Source organism: Callithrix jacchus, chromosome 5, assembly GCF_049354715.1.
Source record: "Callithrix jacchus isolate 240 chromosome 5, calJac240_pri, whole genome shotgun sequence".
NCBI classification, from domain to species: Eukaryota; Metazoa; Chordata; class Mammalia; order Primates; family Cebidae; genus Callithrix; species Callithrix jacchus.
The window spans coordinates 2,984,041-3,005,400 of NC_133506.1; the positions used below are offsets into that span (position 1 = coordinate 2,984,041).

At 52.5% G+C, this 21,360-nt stretch overlaps 1 protein-coding gene across 1 annotated transcript in view; it reads right to left on the reverse strand.

Annotated features, from left to right (window-relative positions):
- DLGAP4 (DLG associated protein 4) overlaps positions 1 to 9,096 on the reverse strand; it is a 222,091-nt gene extending 212,995 nt beyond the window's left edge. The window contains exon 1 of the mRNA XM_035302668.3: positions 8,932 to 9,096. The gene's annotated coding sequence lies outside the window, so the exon portion shown is untranslated. The remainder of the gene's footprint in view (positions 1 to 8,931) is intronic.
- Between the last annotated feature and the right edge of the window lie 12,264 nt (positions 9,097 to 21,360).

Sequence of the window (21,360 nt, forward strand, 5' to 3'; positions counted from 1 at the left end):
TACCACATACACACTACACACACCTCACACACACATACCACACTACACACACACCATACATACCATAGTCCCACACATACCACACACACCATACACCAAACATACATCATGCACACTACACACACACACCATACATACATACCATATACCCCCACAAACCATATAGATACCACACACACAGCACATGCCATGCAGCACACACACACCACATATACAAAAACCACACACCACAAATACCATACACACCACACACACACCACAAATAGATACCTCACACACATAACACATATACCACACGCCATACACACCCCACACATCACACACCATACACACCACACCATATACACATCACACTACACACACCATGCACACACACCACACATACATACCACACACACCATACATACCACATACACACATCACACACACACCATACATACCACATACACACACCACACACACACTACACATACACAAACAGCATACACATACACACACCCTCCACACTCCCTACACACACACACACACCATACACACACATATACTACACACACATACCCCACATACACACTCACCCATAAACACAGGGAGTGGGAAGGACCCCAAGGGCACCCTTCCCTCCCTGTCCCCGCCTGCACTCTCTCAGAGGCCCCTGTGAACTAGCTCTATGAGGGTCAGATGCATAGATGGGCAGAGGTGGGCCTAGCCCTGGGTCTAGTGGAGACCCCCAGGCAGCCCAGAGCCAAGCCACCTCTGCACACACCTCTGCTCCCAGCATGCCATCCCTGGAAAGCCCTGTGCACTCCCACCCTGCCCCCCCGCAAGTCCTCCAGGAATCCCTCACACCCAGAGGTGGCAGGTCCTTGAGGAAGTGCCACATGCTAACACCCCTTCGTCTGCTGCCACACCTCACTTTGAGGATGGGAGCTGAAGGTCAGGTGGGGAGCCTCAGATCAATTCCCAGCAGTACCAGGTGGGGCTCAGAGAAGGGTGAGGCAACCCCAACATCACCCCCTGACTCTTGCTGTTCTGATGGGGAAACTGAGACTCAGAGAGGGCACAGAGAGGTTAACAGTTGCCCAGCTGGCCTCTTGCCCAGGTCTACCTTCTCATCTGGGTGAATCACACACACCTGGGTTCAAATCCTAGCTCTACTACACACCAGCTGTGCAGCCTCAGTTTCCCCAGATGTAAAACAGGAATGACCGTGGCACCTTGCTCCCTCAGCTGCAGGTGCTCCCATGGAAAACAAAGGCAGCAGAGGGCCCTGGCGCTATCTCCAACCCACAGCCCTGTCCCCCCAGCAGCAGGCCAAGTCCAGCCAGGAACTCCTCCCCAATTATAGGTGACCCCCCAGAGCTGTCACTGAAAAGCAGCCTGGTCAGCCCAGAATCCTACAGCCCAGCCCTCACAGTACACACTGTTCGGAAAAGCAGGCAAGCATGCCAGGGTCATACAGCAAGGCCCCAACATGCTAAGACTCCAACTTGGGCCCTGTTCAGCTGAGCCTCCAGCCCAGAGCCTCCCACTCCCTGAATGGATCTGGCAGAGCCGAGGAGGCACCCGGGCTTGGTGGCAGCCACTGGAGGGAGAGAGGCAGGCAGGCAGCTGGGGGTGGTGGGAAGAACCTTTCCCCCTGTCTTTAGCAAACCCAGATCCCTGTTTCCAAGCTGCACTCCAGAGTCCTCTGGTGCTGCGTCACTGCACGCAGTCAGCCTGCAGTGGGCGGAAGGAAAGGCTTCCTCCGGGTGACAGGGGCTGGAAGACAGAGGGCAGTGGGGAAGCCAGGCAGGCGGTCAGGGGTGAGGACAGTGAGGGCTCCCTGACACCTCTCAGAGGGAAGCCCAGCTCATTTCATCCCTGGAGTCACAGAGGGCTAAGCTGGGAAAGACTCAGAAACCAAACTCCCACCTCTATTCCCACCAAGTGGATGGAGGCCAGAGAGGTGCAGGCAATCAGTCAGGGACACATACAGCAAACTTGTTCATTCCTCTTACTACAAACCCCCAAATACCCAGCACCCATCTCCTGGCAGCTGCAACAAAAAGCCTCCCAGCCCCACCTCTGCCCCTGCAGGCTTATCTGTCACTGCAGGAAGAAAAACACCTGAACCTGGCCAGGTGCAGTGGCTCACGCCTGTAATCCCAGTACTTTGGGAGTCCGAGGTGGGTTGATCACCTGAGGTCAGGAGTTAGAGACCAGTCTGACAAACATGGAGAAACCCCCATCTCTACTAAAAATAGAAAATTAGCTGGGCATGGTGGTGCATGCCTGTAGTCCCAGCTACTTGGGAGGCTGAGGCAGGAGAATCGCTTGAACCCGGGAGGCAGAGGTAGTGGTGAGCCAAGATCGCACCATTGCACTCCAGCCTGGGCAACAAGAGTGAAACTCCATCTCAAAAAAAAAAAAAAAAAAAAAAAAGAGAAACACCTGAACCCAGAGACCAAGTGCTCACTCCCAGCCTGGGGTGCAGAATCTCACTGCCCCCACCAGCACAACACCTCTTCAGGGCGTGGTTCTGATCCCCCACCCAAGTCCCAGCACAGTGCTAGGTACACAGCAGGCACTTCATAAGTGCCTCAATAAGTCTTTTGCTCCATTTAAACACCAGGATGCCTGCCCCATTTCTACATCATCAAAGACGGAAGCTGCCCACATCTTGTGCTTTCTAAAGATGACCCCCTGATGCACCAAATGTTCCCTTAGCCACTTTTGAAGCAAACTCCCAGAGGTGGGTGACCTGCACAGGCCTTCCCTCTCCTAAGAAGAGGAGTGTAAATGTGATGTTTGCTCTGCTGCTTTCTCAGGGGCCCCTGCACCCTTGTGACTGCGTCTGGGGGAAGGGGGGTGGCTGCACTCTATGTGAGTGTTGAGGGGTCTACCCCTTCCATGAACCATCCTAGTGTGTGTGTGTGTGTGTGTGGAGGGGTCTACCCCTTCCATGAACCATCCCTCTGTGTGTGTGTGTGTGTGTGTGTGTGTGTGTGTGTGTGTGTATGTGTGTTTTGAGGGGTCTAACCCTTCCATAAACAGTCCCAGGAACCAAATATCTTGTCCTTTCTTATCAATGGTCTGCCAGTCACGGTCACTCTTTATCACCCATATTGCTCCCCGTTCCCCATGAGAAGCCTGAGAGATGAGCTGGCTTAACCAGAATTGTGTGCTGGGGAAACGCAGAGGAGCCGGGAGAGAGGCCGCCCATGAACCTCACAGTTCAGATGGGGCCTCTGGTGGGGCTGCCAACAGCAGAGTGGTCACTGAGTCTAAGGGTCGTCCCGGAGCTGCTCTCTGGACCAAGCCCAGCTCCGTCCCCAGTGCGTCTGTCCAGGTTCCCCAAAGCCAGAAACTGGGTCTGCCACACTTAATTCCCTCCCCACTCAATGCTTGCTATGGAACAAACAGGAACTTCAGAATCTCCAGAACACAGGGCTAAGACCAACCTCTAAACTCTAACTGACATGCATCCAAACCCTGGCGCCTCCACTTCACCAGCTGTGCAGCCTTGGGCTCTCTGTGCCCCAGTTTCCTCTTCCATAAAATGGGAGCGATAATAATAATTGGATGTGATGGGGGCTGAAAGAGAGTCCAGACATAAAGTACTGCATTGGGGCTCACTAACAGAGGGCTGAGCAGTGCACACGGCCTGGGAGATGGTCTAAGATGCTTTGTTGAAGGAATGAATGAATGAAAAGAAATGCTAGCCAATGATACAGTTATTATTATTATCATCATCGTCGGCATCAGCAGGGATCCCCAAGCCTGGTTTTGCAACCAGCCCTGGTGAGGGGTGTAGCAAAATTCTCCAAACAAAATGTGCTTCCATTCATTTTGGGTTTTTGAAAAGGCCACGTCAGACAGCTGAGTGGGGAGGAGGCGGCATTGCGAAACCCAGCACAGAAGGATCCCAGGCCCCACTCCTCAGCTCAGAAAATGATGAGCGATCTGCCAGTGAGAGGTCCCTATACGCTGCCCTCCTCCCAAGGACCCAATGGGAGGGGTGCCTCCGCTGCAGGTCCACCCCCACCCTCTGAGTGACCTTGGGCAGCCACCCAACCACTCTGAGCCTCAGTATCCCCATCTGTCAAATGGAGACAATATCCCTTTTCATTCCTAACCCTGGCTGTGGCTAGACGATGGGGGGATTAAATGAATTCTGCAAACTGTAGAGTGCTACATACCCCTAATGACTTCAGTCCTGGCCTGGAGGAGTTGCTAGAACACACCATGGAGGGGATGTAGGAACAGAACAGGCAACCCTCTCCCCCAAAGGTCACAACAAAAGGAAGTCTAGTCATGTGAGTCTCAAAGCATCCCCCCATTTTCTGATGAATTAGGAAGTGGGCTTGTCTTTGGTGCAACGCACAGGACTCCTCAGTGACAGCTTTTCCCAAAGATGCCCAGTGAGTTTGCTCTCCAGTCCCCTCACTCCCCTAACCAATAGGGTCATCTGTTGGAAGAAACTGCCAAGCCTCATCAGGCCCCAGTGACACCAGCCCTGGGAGCTTACACACGAAAACTGCCCTTCAAAGCCACTAGAGCAAACCCAGTGGCTTGCTCTGGATCCAAACCCTGGCACCGCCACCTCATCAGCTGTGCAGCCTTGGAGACCTTACTAATAAGCTAAACTAATGCTTGGTTTCTTTGTCCATTAAAATGGCAGGACAGCTCACCAGATGCCCCAAGATGCAGGGCTCTCAGGAGCACAGACTTCAGACAGCAGAAGGCAGAAGGTCCCTCAGAGGTCACCAGGTCTAAGTCTTCACTTGATAAAGGGAGCCCAGAGAGGGGATGCGCTTCATCCAAAGAAACATGGCAATTGGCAACAGGGCTCCTAGAAGAGAGGATGCCCACCATGACTGTACCCTACTTCCTCCATGACCAGCCTCCCTGAGGCCCACTTAGGAGTGGCCATCTCCTCTTAGAAGAACACATAACCCTCAGCATCCCCAAGCTCACCCAGCATGCGGCTGCCTTCCTTCCTGCCTTTATCCATGCAGTTTTCTCTTTTCCTTTTTTTTTTTTTTGTAGAGACAGGGTCTCACTATGTTGTCTAGACTGGTCTCAAACTCCTGGGCTCAAGCAGTCCTTCACCTTGGCCTCCCAAAGTGCTAGGATTACAAGCTTGGGCCACTGTGCCCTGTCCATGCAGCTCTTGCAACCAAAATGTCCTTCCCTGTATCCTCCATCTACACAAATCCCTAAATCCTCCAAAACCCAGCTCAAGTACATGTCCCTTAGGAAGCACTTCCAGCCCTTGGACAGCACCAGTATCCATCACTAGGAAGCACCTGGCAGGATGGCTACAGTTTACAGAGTGGGGTACAACCTTGCAGGTTTGACTCTGTGTCCCTGAGCCTGGCACAGGGCTGGGTACTGAGTGGGCCTCAGGAAGCATTAGTAGCCCAAAGAATGAACAGAGGACTAGGAAATGGAAAAGTGAACAGGCCAGTGACCCGGCAAGTGAAGGAAGAGCTGAACAGGGAAACAGGTGATGATGATAGCAAATCAATGGCCACAGGGGGAAGTGCCTAGCTGGGGGCACACCCCCAAAGATGCCAGGTCTGCCCCAGCATGGCCCCTTGCCCTTCTGGAGAGCCTCTGGGGTCCCACAGACTCACTGGGATTTTGAGGCTACAGGCCTGTAACTCCCACAGATCCCGGCTAAACGCCTCTGGGTATGCAGACCCAGCTGGAGACCCGGAACGCACATGGACAGTCATGTTGGCGATGGCCTGGCCAAGTCTCCCCACATTCCCCAGCGTTCAGCCCTCCATTCAGAATGGACCAGGTCGTCAAAAGTCAAAAGAAATCGACAAGTGCCCACATTGAGCCAAGCTGTCTTCTCGGCACCAGGAGAATGGTGTGAAGAGGCAGGCGTGACCCTGCCCCTCTCCACACCAGCCACAGTCAGAGACATCCAAGAAGCATGGGGACGGGGTAATGAAGCAGAGGCCCACGGGGCTGGGCAGGTGGTGACAGTGACGTAGCCTGGCCTGGGCATCGAGGAAGGCTTTCTTCTAGAAGCAGTACTTAAGCTTGGGTGATGAGCAGTAGTTGAGCAGGCAATGGGGGAAGGGGGCTGGAGATGTTCAGGCAGAGGAGCCAGCATGTGTGGAGACCCTGAAGCTGGAGGGAACGTGACCTGTTCCAGGAACTGAAGGCAGGCCAGGGGGACCTGAGCCAAAGTGGGAGGGGGTGGGGAGCCATGGCATTCACTGAGTACCTACTGTGTGCTTTCTAAAAACAAAACAAAATAAAACAAAACCCTGCATTCAAAATTTTATTAATTCACATTTCTGAATGTTTAAATGAAAGTGTTCAAATATACTGATGTTAGAGAATACGATTTTCTAATGCCTTTTTTTTTTTTTTTTTTTTTGAGAGGAAGTTTCACTCTTGTTGCCCAGGCTAGAGTGCAGTGGCACGATCTCAACTCACTACAACCTCCACCTTCTGGGTTCAAGCGATTCTCCTGCCTCAGCCTCCCAAGTAGCTGGGACTATAGGCTCCCACCACCATGTCTGGCTGATTTTTGTATTTTTAGTAGAGACAGGGTTTCATCATGTTGGCCAGGCTGGTCTTGAACTCCTGACCTCAGGTGATCTACCCACCTCAGCCTCCCAATGTGCTGGGATTACAGGGGTGAGCCACCTTGGCTTCTGATGCTTTTTTGAATGAATGAATACCCATCACAGAAGTATAGGAGGGTAGAGATCACCTGCTTCTGTCACATAGAGTGCCCAGGATACAGTTCCTCAGAGCCTTCCCATCATGTGAAACTGCTGGCATTTATGAAGCTTGTGGCTCACAAACCACACAAGAACCCAATGAGATATCAGTGGGTGCCCCTGATACATCCGATACGTCAGCATCTCCTGAAGCTCCAAAGCACACATTCTCTCCGACTTCCCAAGTGCTGCACAGCATTCCTTCAGAAACATCAACTCAGCTGCCAGGCAGCTTCACGCCCGGGGCAGAGCCCTCAGACCTGAGGCTCCATCTCAAGGCTGGCACGAACCGGATGCTTCCTGGGGTTCCACATAAACCAGCCATCAGGTCCCATCCAGCTCAGCTTCTCTTCAGCATGGACACTGTCTCCAATGCCTAACACAGGCTGCTCCCCTGCCCACACAAAACAGGCTTCCTGAGGTAGGGATCTTGACAGCCATCACACTCCCTTGCGCCCAGCACAGGCCTCACCAAGCCTCTGGCAGGTGAGTACGGGGTCGCCATGGACACCACACACAGGCACATTCCCAGAAGTTGAGCTGTGCTGTCCCAGCTCCTGGAGGGCCCAGGATCCCCCGCCCACCCCTGCCACAGCACGGTCACAGGCACTCTCACCAGCCCCACGTGCACAGCCAGCATCTCCGGATCTGCTGGGAACACACAGTCTGCCACTGACTGACCCCCAACAGCTGGCTCTGGGGCCTGTTGGTGGCTCCAACACTCCAGCCACCCATCGGTCAGGCCAGGGTACAGCTCTGCAGCCCCACCCTGGGACCAGGCAGCCCAGTGCCCTCTGGCAGAGAAGGCAAGGGAGAGGTGGCCACTAAGGAGGAAGAGAAACAGGGCTCCTCCAACAGGCGTTCTCAGAGATGGTCCTGTACAACCGATTCCCACCACCTCCAGCTGGCGTAAAACAGCCCCCTCCAGAAAGTGAGGGCTCTGAGGTAGAGAGAGCCAGGACTCCCTCCTCCCCACTGGGGACTAGGCAAGGAGAGGAGTTGCCCTGGAGGCAGAGGCCGGGCAGGCCAATCTGGGGGGGGGGCGGAACTGCAGCCCCCTCCTGCTCTGTCATTTTCACTTCCAGGCAGGTGGGGGTGCCGGGAACCCTCTCCTCATCAGCGCTGCCCTCCACCAAGCTTAGGGATTCCCATTCTCAGAGCACGTCCTCTACCCACCGCCCCCCACACAACTGGCCTTTGCAATCACAACCCCTCCCCCATTTCATTTTTTCCCACATCAACAGTCTCTGACAGCCCAGCGGAGGAAGAAGGGGAGAAGGAACGGAGGGATGGAGGGATGGAGGGATGGAGGGATGGAGGGGGATCCGAGTAGCAGGTTCGGCCAAAAGAGACCAGGGATCACCACCCGTCCAGACAGCACCTGTCCCCTCCCAGCAGGCCCGGCACATCTGGACCCAGCTGGTCCCCGCGGCCACCCGGTTCATTCGCCACGGGTTCCAAACACGAACCCCTGTCTCCGCGGGGCACCGCACGTGGGGGCCTCCGGTAGCCATGTGAGTGCCCCCCCAGCCCAGGTGCCCGGGTCAGCCCAGCCCCTCCCAGGCACGCAAACAGGGAGGGGGCGCTATGCAGCGGGAGGGGGGTGCTGCCCCCGCCCCCTCCCCGGATGTCAGGTCCGGGAAAGAGCTCGGGAAGGAGGAGCCGGCGGCTCCCGGCGCTACCGAGGCGGGATCCAAGGCAGCTGGGTTGAATGGAGGAATGCCCCGGCCGGCATAGCCCTGCTCTCCCAAGCGCCAAGGCTGGCGGGGCACGCGAGGGGTCCGCCTGACCCCCAGGCCGCCTTGCAGATTGGGGGGCGGGCCTGAGGAGGGGGCTTCCCAGCTTTGGCAGCCGCTTGATACAGGGTGCCAGAGAGTCCGCGGGAAAAAGAGCCAGAATGGGGGTCCGGCCCTGGACAGAGGTTCCGGGCCCGGTTACCACCGCCCCCGATTTGAGGGTCCGAGGAGACGTGGATGGGGCGATCCCACCCAGATAAGGCGCTTCCCAGCCTCGCAGCCGGCCCCTCGGACCCGGGCTAGGAGGACAGAACTGGCAGGGGAGGGGGCTTTTCTGCGCCAGCACCGCCCCCCGGTTCTGGGAGGTCTGTCAGGGAGGAGACCGAATCGGGGGTCTAGCCGAGGGACGGGGCGCGCCGGCCCGGGAAAGGGGTAGGAGCTGCCGCGCGCCACCCCCGCGCCCTCACCTGCGCCCGGCGCCTCGGCCGCCTACGGCCCGCTCCTCCGCTCCTCCGCGCCGCCGCCGCTCGGGTCCGCTCGCAGGTCCGCACGCCTAGGCCCCGGCCCCGGCCCCGGTCCGCGGGCGCCCCATGTCTCTCCTCCGGCCGGCGCGGCGCCCCAGATGCGGCTGCGGGAGGAGGAGCCGCGCGGCCCCGGCTCCCCGAGAGCGGCGGGGAGGGGGCGGAGGGCGGGGAGAGGCGCGCGGGGGAGGGGGCCGTGCGGCTGCGCCCAAAACCAGGCGCGGATCGGGCCACGGGCGCAAGGCTGGGGAGGGCCTTGGGGGGCCCCCGCGCCGTTCCTAGCTCCCCTCCCCCACCGGCGCCCCCGCAACCCTGGGGGAGGGGGAGGGTCTCCGCAGCGGGCGACGCTCTGTCGCGAGCCGGAAGAGCGCTTGGAAATCCGGGGCCGGTGGTCCAGAGAAGGCAGGTTACTGGAACAAGGTCACACAGCGTGGGCCACGGTGGCACGGGACCCTGGAACCCCAGGCTATAGGGCTGGCCGGCAGGAACCCGTGTAGACCATCGCCGCCCCGTGGAGGAGGGAAACTGAGGCCCAGAGAGACCAAGACTGGCCCCGGTCACACTGAGCGAGTCAGGAACCACCCCACCCCCGAGAACTTGGGGCTCCTGCCTCTGGGAATGGGTGTCCCCTCCTGGTGACCTGCTTCAGCAGAACCCACTCCCGGGGCCTTCTCTCCACTGGCTGAACTGGGGTTAAAAGCAGCCTCTGGAATGGGATGGACCTGAACTGCGTACTGGCCCTACCTCTCCTGGTGCTGTGGTTACAGACAGAAGACTGCTCCTCTCTTGGCCCCATTCCTCCACCTGTAAAATGGGGACACCACAACTCTCTATCCCCAACTTGGGTGAGAAACCAAAGAGATAATGGGTATGAGCTCTTTGCCGGTGCCTGGCATTCAGTAGGTGTCAAATGAATGTGCTTGCCTTCCCTGGCTCCCACACACAGCCATCTCCAGAGAATGCCTACTAAATGCAGAAGGGTCAGAATGGTGTGAAAGGGTGGCCTGCAAGGCTCCTCACAGCCCTGTTCCAGTCTCCTCCACTGCCTTCCCACCCTGCTCACATCCCCAACCCAGTGATGACTGCTGTTCCAGTGCCCACCCTCTGCCTTTCCCTGTGCCTGCCATGCCCTCCTACCTCTCTACCTGACAAACTCCTACTCATCCATCAAGGCCCAGAGCAATCTGTTTCATACCCCAGCTTCTCACACTCCCTACTAGTCTACCCATGTTTCCTTTCTCCGGAACATATTCCCCTCCCCCAAGCATCTGGTCTGGGTTTGTCTCTATCTTCTCTGGTTCTAACAACTGGGGTGAGAGGCAATCACTCAAAGGAGATGACACCCTGAGGCCCAGTGCTGCCCAAGAGGGCTTCCTGGAAGAGGTGGGGCTTCCGTAAAGCCAGGATAGAGAGGTAAGTTTAACACTCGTATGCAGCAGGCAAAGAGGTGACATGTTTAGGCAGGATGTCAGCAGGGAGGAGAGTGGGCTCTCTGGAGCAGTGGGAAGATGTTGGCAAATGAGCTGTGAGCCAGGGGCTGGGCAGCAACCTGGCAGTATATATATGATCAGGTTGAAGATGAGCAGGCTTTGCCCTCGAGAACACCTCACATGGGGGCCCGGGAGGCTTGCACAAGGATGCTCATAGCAGCATAATTTGTAAGAGTGAAAAGCTGGACACAGCCTAAATGTCCATCATCTGGAAACTGGACAAATAGCAACACATTCAGACAATGGAAAACTGTCTCTGCTCCACAATCCTCAAAATAGGTGAATGCAGGCTTATGCATCGTGAGGATGAATCTCAAAAACACTGTTGATGCAGTTTGGGAAAACACAGGGTTGTACACTTATGATTTGTGTGTTCTTTGGATGAATGTTATACTTCAATACAATCTTTAAAATAAAAATATATATTGTTGGATGGAAAAAGCAAGTTGCAGATGGAAAACATAATTTTATGCCAGATATATAAAGTTTGAAAACACGCAACACAATACCATATATTGTTTAGCGACACATACACATGAAATATAAGTGTAAAAACATGCATGGGAGTGATAGACAGCAAATTCAAGAGAGTAGTGACCGTGAGGGAGAGAGGGAAGGGAATGTTGTGATAAGGGCTTTAAATATACTTGTGATGGTTTATTTCTTAAGCCAGGTGGTGGCATGTGGGTGTTTGTCATGCTTTTCTCTAGACTTTTTTGTGGACATAAAGTATTCCTATTGTAATACTTTTTTTGTTTTTTAGAAAGTCAGGAGGTGCCTGGGAAGACAATGGGGAGCCATTGCTGGTTCTTGAGCAGGAGTGTGACATGGCAGTGGACAGGAAGAGGGAAGACTAGAGAAAGGAAGGGAAGGGAGGCTAGTGTGATGGTACAGAGGAGAGATGCAAGGGCCTGAGTGGAAACAGGGACAGGGTATGGGGAGGAGGATAGGAAGGGCAAGATTTAGAAGCATATACATTGGGCATGCTTATGCAAGAGTCACAAACCGAAGTGCCCACAGGGCCCAGACCGGTTGTTTAAACAAGTCATGAGCCTAGAGTTGTGGGGACTGGGACCCATGGTCCCACAGGGGCAGCCCCTACTAAGCACCAGCTGATTTTGCCGTCTAGGGAAGGAGACAGTGGAGCTGTATCTTATCTTTTCAAGAGAAACAAGCAGTTAAGACTTTCTGAAATATAAGACTTCATAAAATTCCTTAAAATTGTGGCAACTAAAGTGAAAAATATTTTTAACTCTGTACAGACCAAGCCATATAGGTTTGCAGTCTCTCCAGTGAGGAAGAGTCTGCAGGAGATGAAATGAACAGACAATGGCACCGAGTTTTCCTGCCTGTGAGGCTGAGGAGGCTCACGACCTGAGCAGCAGTCAGAGAGGGCTTCCTGGAAGAACTGACACAGGGCAGCGAAGGGGGAAGGCGTTTCTGATGGAAAGAACAGCATATGCAAAGGCAGAGTTGAGTTGAGTGAGCCTAAGAGAAAAGAGCAAAAACAGGAATAGGCGTTTCACAGAAGGGGAAACATATGGCCAGTAAACAGACGAGGAGGTGCCTGACCTGTTAGTCATGGGGAAATGTAAGTCAAGACCATGATGAGATGCCACTGTACGCCCAGTCGACTGGCAACAATGAGAACACGGGACAATACCAAGAGCTGGGGAAGCTGTAGCTCAGTGGCAGCTCCAAAGCCACTGCAGGGAGAGTGATTTGGGCCACCCACTGTGACCCAGCACTTGCACTGCTGATGTGCATGTCCAGGAGAAACCCATACACAGGTACACTTGGCCAGTGCTTCTCACACATGAATGTGCCGGTGAATCCCCCAGGGGACTTGTTAAAATGCAGATTCTGCACCGGACATGGTGGGTCACGCCTGTAATCCCAGCACTTTGGGAGGCCGAGACAGGCGGATCGCGAGGTCAAGAGATTGAGACCATCCTGGCCAACATGGTGAAACCCCGTCTCTACTAAAAATACAAAAATTAGCTGGGCATGGTCGCACGTGCCTGTGGTCCCAGCTACTCGGGAGGCTGAGGCAGGAGAATTGCTTGAACCTGGGAGACAGAGGTTGCGGTGAGCCGAGATCGCGCCATTACACTCCAGCCTGGTGCCTGGCGATAGTCCAAGACTCTGTCTAAAAAAAAAAAAAAAAAAAAAATTATGTTTTGGTGGGGCTAGGGCAGGGCCCCAGATTCTGCATTTCTAACAAGTTTCCAGGTGATACCCAGGCTGAGGATGCCCAGACTACATTTTGCAGAGCTTTAGGATGTATGCGTAGGAATAGCCACACAGCGTTGTTTGCAACGGCAGAAGACCAGGAGGCAACCTGATTGTCAACTGACAAGAGAATAAATAAATAAGGAAATAAATAATGGTATAGTCACATACAGCCTTCAAAACAAACAAATCATGATTACATACAACAACATGGACACAGTCTCATCGACAGCATTGAGTTAAAAAGAAAACACAAGACTTTAACATAAAATTAATAAACAAGTAAAAACAAACTACATGTTAATTAGGTATGCCTACCTGTAATAACACTAAAAACAAGGAAACTAGGGGAGGATAAACTCAAAATTCAGAATCTTAGTGACCTCCAGCAGAGACCTGGGGGACGGGAAGCGTGTGCAGCACAGAGGTGATGTCAGATATGATTCTGTTCTAGTTCCTGGGATGAGTAGTGGTTCAAGGTGCATATATTGTATTATGTTTTATACTATCTTATATTGTAAACATTATAGGACTTGATGTGCCAATGCTGAGGGCATGTCATGAACCAAGGACTCAGTTCCACTCACTTCTGTGTATCTGATATTTTTAAAAAGAAAGAGAGAAACTCATAGAGACAAAGACACAAAGAGAGATGGAGAGGGCCACGAAGATGGAGAGAGAGAGGAATATAAGCCAGGTCTATAATTTGATAATGATTAAATCCGGATAATGACCATATCCAGCTAGTGATGACATTGAGCTTGTACCAAACCAGATAAGGCCCGATTGGTCAAGATGGATGTGGGGAATGCCCACTCCAATGCTGTTCTCTGGGCTCATCAAGCACATGTCAGGCAGGGCCAGCCTCTCAAGGAAATGGGAAGGGAGGACCCTTATAGTCTGTCTTGGGTCCAGGACCCATGCAGGGAGTCACCTCCCAGGGCTCTGGCTCCAGTCTGCCCCTTCCCCATCTATCCACACCAGCCCCAGAGACATCTTTCTATAACATGGATCTGACTGTGCCCCTCCCCTGCTCAGAAGCTTGCCTTGGCTCCCTAGTACCTGGGGATAAAGTTTGACCTCCTGAGCCTGGTATTGAAAGCCCATTGTCAGTTGGCTTTCGCATCTGCTCCTAACTTGATCTTGGCCAAACCCCATGACTCAGGTACAAGCTCTGCAGTTTCTCCTGAAAACAAGCTGTTTCACACCTTGGCCTTTACCTGAAATGCCTCCTCTCCCATTGAGTAGTAACCTTTCAAAATTCAACTCATATGTCACCTACTCTGGGGAAATCATCCCTGACTTCTATGTCTCATTCCTGGTTTTACACCCCAAAAATACTTTATGATGACAAAGCCACACCATGTCTCAAAGCAAATGCTGTTGGCGCCCGCCTTGCATTCTGCCACAGCCTTGGTCGACAGCTCCTGAACCCTGGTCTTCTGCAAGCACCCACCAGGTCTCTCCACTTTTCTGTCTGATGGCGTTTTCTGAAGTTGCGGGAGCTTGTCCCAACCAAGCACAGGATAGCTTGGAAATGCAGGATAGTAAGGCCCCCAGCAGAACCTTCAGTCCCTTGGAGAAGAGAGTCACGGAGGATATGCCTAAGCCTCCAAACCTTCAGGGAGACAGTATCAGGTATGCTTTCCACTGTTCTTCAGAAGGTCCCCAGCAGGATGGAGCTCCAGCGGCCCACAGCGGTGCCCTGCTTGCAAATACAAATCTGACTGACCTTCCCTCCTTCTCTGTCTCCCTCCTGCAGACCAGGATCACCTCCCAAATAAACTAGCTGCACTCTAATACCTGTCTCAGGGTCCACTTAGGGGGAACCCACACTTAGGTATACCCATTACTTCCACCTCTCCCACAAGACTGAAAGTAGCTCCTCGGGGTTCAGGCCACGTTAAATTCATCTCAAATTGTGGTATTTGAGACCTGGCATAGTTATGCCTGTAATCCCAGTACATTGGGAGGCTGAGGCAGGAGAATTGCTTGAGGCCAGGAGTTCAAGACCAGCCTGGGCAACATGGCGAGACTCCATCCCTACAAAATTAAAAAATTAGCTGGGTGTGGTGGTGCATGCCTGTAGTCCCAGCTGCTTGGGAGGCCGAGGTGGGAGGATCACTTGCGCCTAGGAGGTCAAAGCTGCAGTGAGCCGTGTTTGCACCACTGCACTCTAGCCTGAGTAACAGAGTGAGACGCTGCCTCAAAAAAAAAAAAATTTTTTTTTAAGGCAGCATTTGACAGTCTAGGTTCATACTGTGTCCTGCTTGCCTCTGTATGAACTTGACCAGGCTCAGCCAAAACAAGCAGAAGATTCTCAAACATTTAATGACACTTAATGACATGTACCCCAGGGGAGGGGAACTATGCAGAATTACCTCCTTTCTTTTCCTTTCACATATTTTCCAAATTTTCTGCCCTGTCCAAATTTGTTCCAAAATAAATTTTGAAGTGTCATGTTCCTTTGTTCTGTTTCGCTTTGTTTTCCCAGTGCGGAGGGAGTGTGGGTTCTGGAGTGAGCAGACTCGTATTTTGGCTCTGCCACACACTGGCTCTGACTGGGCAAGCTACCCAACCTCACTGGGTCTCAGTTTCCACATTCAAAAAATGGACACAGCCCAAAATAATACAAACACTTACTTTGCAGGGTAGCCATGACTCTTATAATGGAAGCACTTTGTGAACTACAAAGTGAACTGCAAGGCTGAGTTATTGTCTTCCCTGGGGCTGGCATCAGGCCTGGCATGGACGAGGTGCCTGAAAAATGTTTGGAGAACAAAATGATTGAGGCTAGGAGTAGCAATTCCACACTGTTCCTTATCTCATTCATTTATTCATTCACTCACTCACTTGATATCCACTGATACCCACCCAGGTCCAACCCCAACTGGGTTACCAGGGATGTAGAATTCCATGAGGAATGTCATGGGCCTCAAGGGGCTTGCTGTCCATAGAGGAGACAGAAGAAAACCCACCACTCCTAAGCGTACTGACTGACCCTTGGGAGAGGGTGGGAAAAGTTCCAGGAAGAGATGACCCCTGAGCTGTGCAGGACTTAGCCTGAAGAGCAAGGGGAAGACAGAGGGGACATTGTAGCACAAGGACGTGCTCAGAGACCTGGAAGCCAGGCTGGGGCACCTTTGGCAGCTCGCTGAGACTGAAGCCTCAAGAGCTCAAAGGTGAAGCCAGAAAGGTCGGCAGGGGCTCATCATCATGAGTGTGAGGTCCTCCCAAGGAGTCGGGACTTCCCATTGAAGGTGATAGTGCTCTATAGAAAATGAGGGCAAGACTGGGAAAGAACTGTTGACTGTTTTTTTTTGGAGATGGGGTCTGGCTCCAGGCTGGAGTGCAATGGCATGATCATGGCGCAAAGCAGCTTCAAACTCCTGGGCTCAAGTGATCCTCCCACCTCAGCCTCCCCAGTAGCTGGGATTATAGGTGCATGCTACTGTGCCCTGCTTGAATCTTTGACTTTGTGGACTTGGGTGATTCATTTGGCCTCTCAGAGCCTCAGTTTTCTCATCTGTACAATGGGGGCAAAAATCCCACAACAAGGACATTCTGAGGAAAACGTGAAATGAGGTGTGCTCATTGGCTGGAAGAGAGAAGGAAGGTGTTCAGTTCAGTAGACATGAGTTGAATGAATGAGTGAATTAATTAATTAATTTCTGCCCAACTCAGGACCACCCTGAGACTTTTGCATATACTCTTCTAAGTCCGGAACTCACCAGCCCCAATCCACCTTCTCCCTGCCCACCTCCCCTGCAATAGTACCTCCCACCCACCCCCAGGCCACTAGGCTGGAAGGCTAGGACTTTTTCAAGGCCACCAAGTGAGGCAAATGCAAAGCAGGGTCCATTGCTCTATTCCTACCCTGTGGTGGTAGGAGCATTTTTCCTCTGCCCCTCAGTATAGATTTGCCGTAGGCCCTGCCTGGTGCTGTCTGAGATGAGAAGGCACCTTGGTCCCACTGTCTCCTTGAAAGGCCAGCACAGCCTGCCTCTGCCTCCCAGATGCCCGAGCCACCATCCACTCCCACCCGAGTCCTTAGCTCTTTTCTTAAAATAATTCCTCCTGTTTCCTTGGAGACATCTCTCACATGGAAGAAAGGAAAGGCAGAAAGGAGGAAGGGAAGGAGGAATATGGGCTGGGTGCCATTTCCTGAGCACCTACTGTGACCCCTGTGAGCCGGAGTTCCGGGGCCTCTGCAGATGAGGAGCTGAGGCTTGCATACCTGAGATCATTTGTGCCAGGCCTTGGAGCAGGCCAGGATTCAAACCCAGGTCTGTAAGACCTGAAAGCCAAAGTTTGTTGGTCGGATGGAAAGGTATGTTGGGGACTATAAGGGAGAGTCCTGTCCCTATCCCAAGTCCAAATGTCCTGACCAGGGAACTGCTTGTTTCCCAACATACTCTCCTTCATTTCTGGGCACCTGTTGTATGTCAGACCCTGGGCCAGGCATGAGGTAGGAGGAGTGTCTCAGGAACAAGACAAGGTCTTCTCCCTTCAAATGCTCAGAGTGTGGGGCAAGTGGGAGGGGTGGGAAAATAGAAAGTGATCCGTGGCCCATGTATTTCCTGTGCATAGCACCAAAGGCTTCAGAGAGACTGTTTCAACTGATTCTCCCAATACCTCGGCTGGGAGGATTTAAAAGCCCCATTTTTCAGAGAGGAAACTGAGGCCCGAGGAAGTAAATGCATTTTTCTAAGACAGTAAGTGGTGAAGCCAGGATAAAGTCCCAGGTTATGCTGAAGTGGGCAGAAGACAACTTGCTGGAATTCCCCCAGAGACCCATACAAAGTGGGATGAGGGAGGTGGCTGTGGCTGGGAACTCAAGGACCCTTGGGTAGAGAGGGAGAAATAGAGGGATGTGGACAGATGGGTCTTAGCTCCTCTCTGGCCTCAACTCCCTCAAGTCAGCTCCGGGCCTGACCTCACCAGGGTATCTGACACCTTCACCCAAGTAGAGGGACAACCAAACCCCCCCGCCCGCTTCAGCATCTAGGGATCCCACTCAAAGCATCTCATAAACAGGCCTCACCAGTGAACATCTGGTCAACCATCAACCCATGCATCCTCTGGTGACCCCACTCAAGCAACCCTTCTTTCTTTTTTTTTTTTTTTGAGATGGAGTCTTGCTCTCTGTCACCAGGCTGGAGTGCGGTGGCGTGATCTTGGCTCAGTGCAATCTCCGCCTCCCAAATTCAAGCAATTCTTCTGCCTCAGCCTCTCAAGTAGCTGGACTATGGGTGCCCGCCACCATGCCCAGCTAATTTTTGTGTTTTTAGTAGAGACGGGGTTTTGCCATGTTGCCCTGGATGGTCTCAATCTCCTGACCTCGTGATCCACCCGCCTCTGCCTCCCAAAGTGCTGGGATTACAGGCCATGAGCCACTGCACCCGGCCAATAAGCAGCCCATCTCGTTGAGCCCACTAACCCAAATCTTGGGTTTAGAGGCAATTCTCACATCTGATGGTTAAGTCTAGGAGAGGAGAGGCTTTTTCCAAATAGAAAGGAGGCAGGGGAACCAGGAAGGAGGCCACTGAAACTTTCCAAGGGAGAGCTGATGGGGCCTGGACTGGGCTGGCATGTAGGAAGCAGGAGGAGAGGACAGTGGAAAGAGATACCGAGTAGGCAGAACCAATGTTGTTGGTGGTAGATCCCAAAGTGGAATGAGGGGAGAGGAGGCAAAAAGAGTCTCCAATACCTGTATGGGGGGCTAGTAGCATTTCCCTGGAGACAGGAGGTCTGGGCAAAGGGCAGGGGAGGCAGGAGGAGGAAGGCCCACTTGGGGACTTGTGTGCAGTGTCTATGGGACACAGAGTGCTGTTCCTCCTGTAGGCACCCTGTTTTAGGTTTGCAAAGAGCTGTCAATCCAGTCTCCCTGGAACCTCCCAACAAACCTGTGGCGGTTGAATGAAAGACGTCCTTTTTCTCAGAGGGAGACTTCAAAGCTCAGAGAGTGGTGATGATTGACCCACAGGTTCACTGAGTGGGTGTGGGTCAGGTATTTTGTTTTAAGATGAAGGCTTTTCTCTTGCACACAAGGAGCCTGCAAGGCACCCAGAGGCTTGCAAAGAGATGTCCAGAAAAATGGGCACTGAGGGGAGAGGCTGGGCCTGGAGAAGGAATGACTGAAGGCATGGAGTAAGCAAGGTCATTTAATTAGAGAGCCTTGAGAGACACGAGAAAGTCATCGGGGCAGAGCCTCAGGAAGTAGCCGCTACTTCATGGGTTGAGCAAAAGAGGCTAAAAGAATGTGAGCAGGTAAGGAGAAGGAAAACAGGGAACGGCATGTGCAGAAGTCAGGGCAGACTGTGCTTCCCCAAGGAGAAAGTGGCCCCCGGTGGTATGAGGTGCAGGCTGCTTCTGCACCACCCACACCTGAGCCCTGGGTGTGCTTCCCCAAGGAGAAAGTGGCCCACGGTGGTATGAGGTGCAGGCTGCTTCTGCACCACCCACACCTGAGCCCTGGGGGAGGCTCCAAGGAGACAGTGCGGATCGTAACTGGCCACAGGAAATTGTTCTGGTCTTGGCTCTGCCACCATCTCTCCGGGTGACCTTAGACAAATCCCTTTCCCTCTCTACACTCCTGTTTTTCCCTCTGTCCAATAAAAGGACTTCAGTTTCTGGACATTTTTTTAAAAGAATATTTACTGGGCCAGGGGCAGTGGCTCATGCCTGTAATCTCAGCACTTTGGGAGGCTGAGGTGGGCGGATCACCTGAGATCAGGAGTTCGAGATCAGCCTGGCCAGCATGGTGAGACCCCATCTCTACTAAAAATACAAAAAATGAGCCAGGCATGGTGGCGGGCACCCATAGTCCCAGCTACTTGGGAGGCTGAGGCATTGCTTGAACCCAGGAGAATTGCTTGAACCCAAGAGGTAGAAGTTGCAGTGTGCCAAGATCATACCACAGCACTCCAGCCTGGGCAACAGAGCAAGACTCTGTCTCAAAAAAACAGAATATTTACTGAGAAATATTTACTGGGAGCCTGCTATGTGCCAAACCCTGTTCTAGGAATTTGGAGTAAACAAAATATAAAGAACCTGGCTTCATGGAGCTTACATCTAGCAAAAGGAACTGGTCAAAAAATAAAAAACATAATAAATTAATAAATGACATAAATGACACAGATGGTTATAAGTTTTATGAAAAAAAGGAAAGAGACATGCATGGTGGCTCACATCTGTAATCCTAGCAGTTTTGGAGGCCAAGGTGAGAGCATCGCTTGAGCCTAGGAGTTTGAGACCAGCCTGGGCAACACAGCCACATCTCATCTCTACTAAAAAAATTAAAAATTAGCCAAGCATGGTGGTATGTGCCTGCAGTCCCAGCTACTCAGGAAGCTGAGGCAGAAGGATGGTTTGAGTGCAGGAGATGGAGGCTGTAGTGAGTTGTGACTGTATCACTGCACTCCAGCCTGGGCAACAGAGGAAGACCCTGCCTCAAAAAAGCAAACAAAAACAGAAACAAACAAACAAACAAAAAAGGGGAAAGCAGAGAAGGTCGGGGAAAGGGGGGTGCTAGAGGTGGTGAAGATTATTAAATAAGGAAGTCAGGTGGGACTCACTGAGAAGGTAAGGGTTGAGGAACAGAGTGAGGGAGGCAGCCTTGCAGATAGCTCCGTGAAAAGCAGTCCAGCTGGAGGGAACAGCCAATACAAAAACCCTAGGGTGAGAAATACTACAATCTCATCACTGTTAAATGCTATCAGTTTTAAAAGTTTTATGGAAATGAATAGGTCTTAAAGAAAGTAGAAGAATTATCTTGTGCCAGAAACAAAGCAGGAATATGAGTCCTAAGAGATCAGCCTACACTGACATTGTGGGATGTCAGGCAGACATCTCTAACTTAGGTAATACAAAGTTTGCAACCTATATGGGACAGAGAGCCAAATGAGTCAGAGATCACCGTACATAAATTACAGACTCAGGGAAGGCAGACAGCAAAGAAAATGATCTGTCTCAGCTTTGGGTCTGGGTGGGATTAAAGAGGAGGACCAGGGCCGGGCACGGTGGCTCACGCCTGTAATCCCAGCACTTTGGGAGGCTCAGGCGGGTGGATCACGAAGTCAAGAGATCGAGACCATCCTGGTCAACATGGTGAAACCCCGTCTCTATTAAAAATACAAAAAATTAGCTGGGCACGGTGGCGCGTGCCTGTAATCCCAGCTACTCAGGAGGCTGAGGCAGGAGAATTGCCTGAACCTAGAGGCGAAGGTTGCAGTGAGCCGAGCTCGCGCCATTGCACTCCAGCCTGGGTAACAACAGCGAAACTCTGTCTCAAAAAAACAAAAGAGGAGGACCCTCTGAGAAGCTGTGGATATTGACTGGCCCTCACATGAGTTCAAGGCCTGAATTCTAAATATTTATGCAATACCAAAAAATTCAAGCTCAGAATTTTTTTTTTTTTTTTGAGATGGAGTCTCCCTCTGTCACCCAGGCTGGAGTGCAGTTGGGTGAACTTAGTTCACTGCAACCTTGGCTCCAGGGTTCAAGTGATTCTCCTGCCTCAGCCTCTGAGTAGCTGGGATTATAGACACGTACCACCACGTCTGGCTAATTTTTTTTTTTTGAGACGGAGTTTCACTCTTGTTGCCCAGGCTGGAGTGCAGTGGCCCGATCTCGGCTCATCACAACCTCTGCC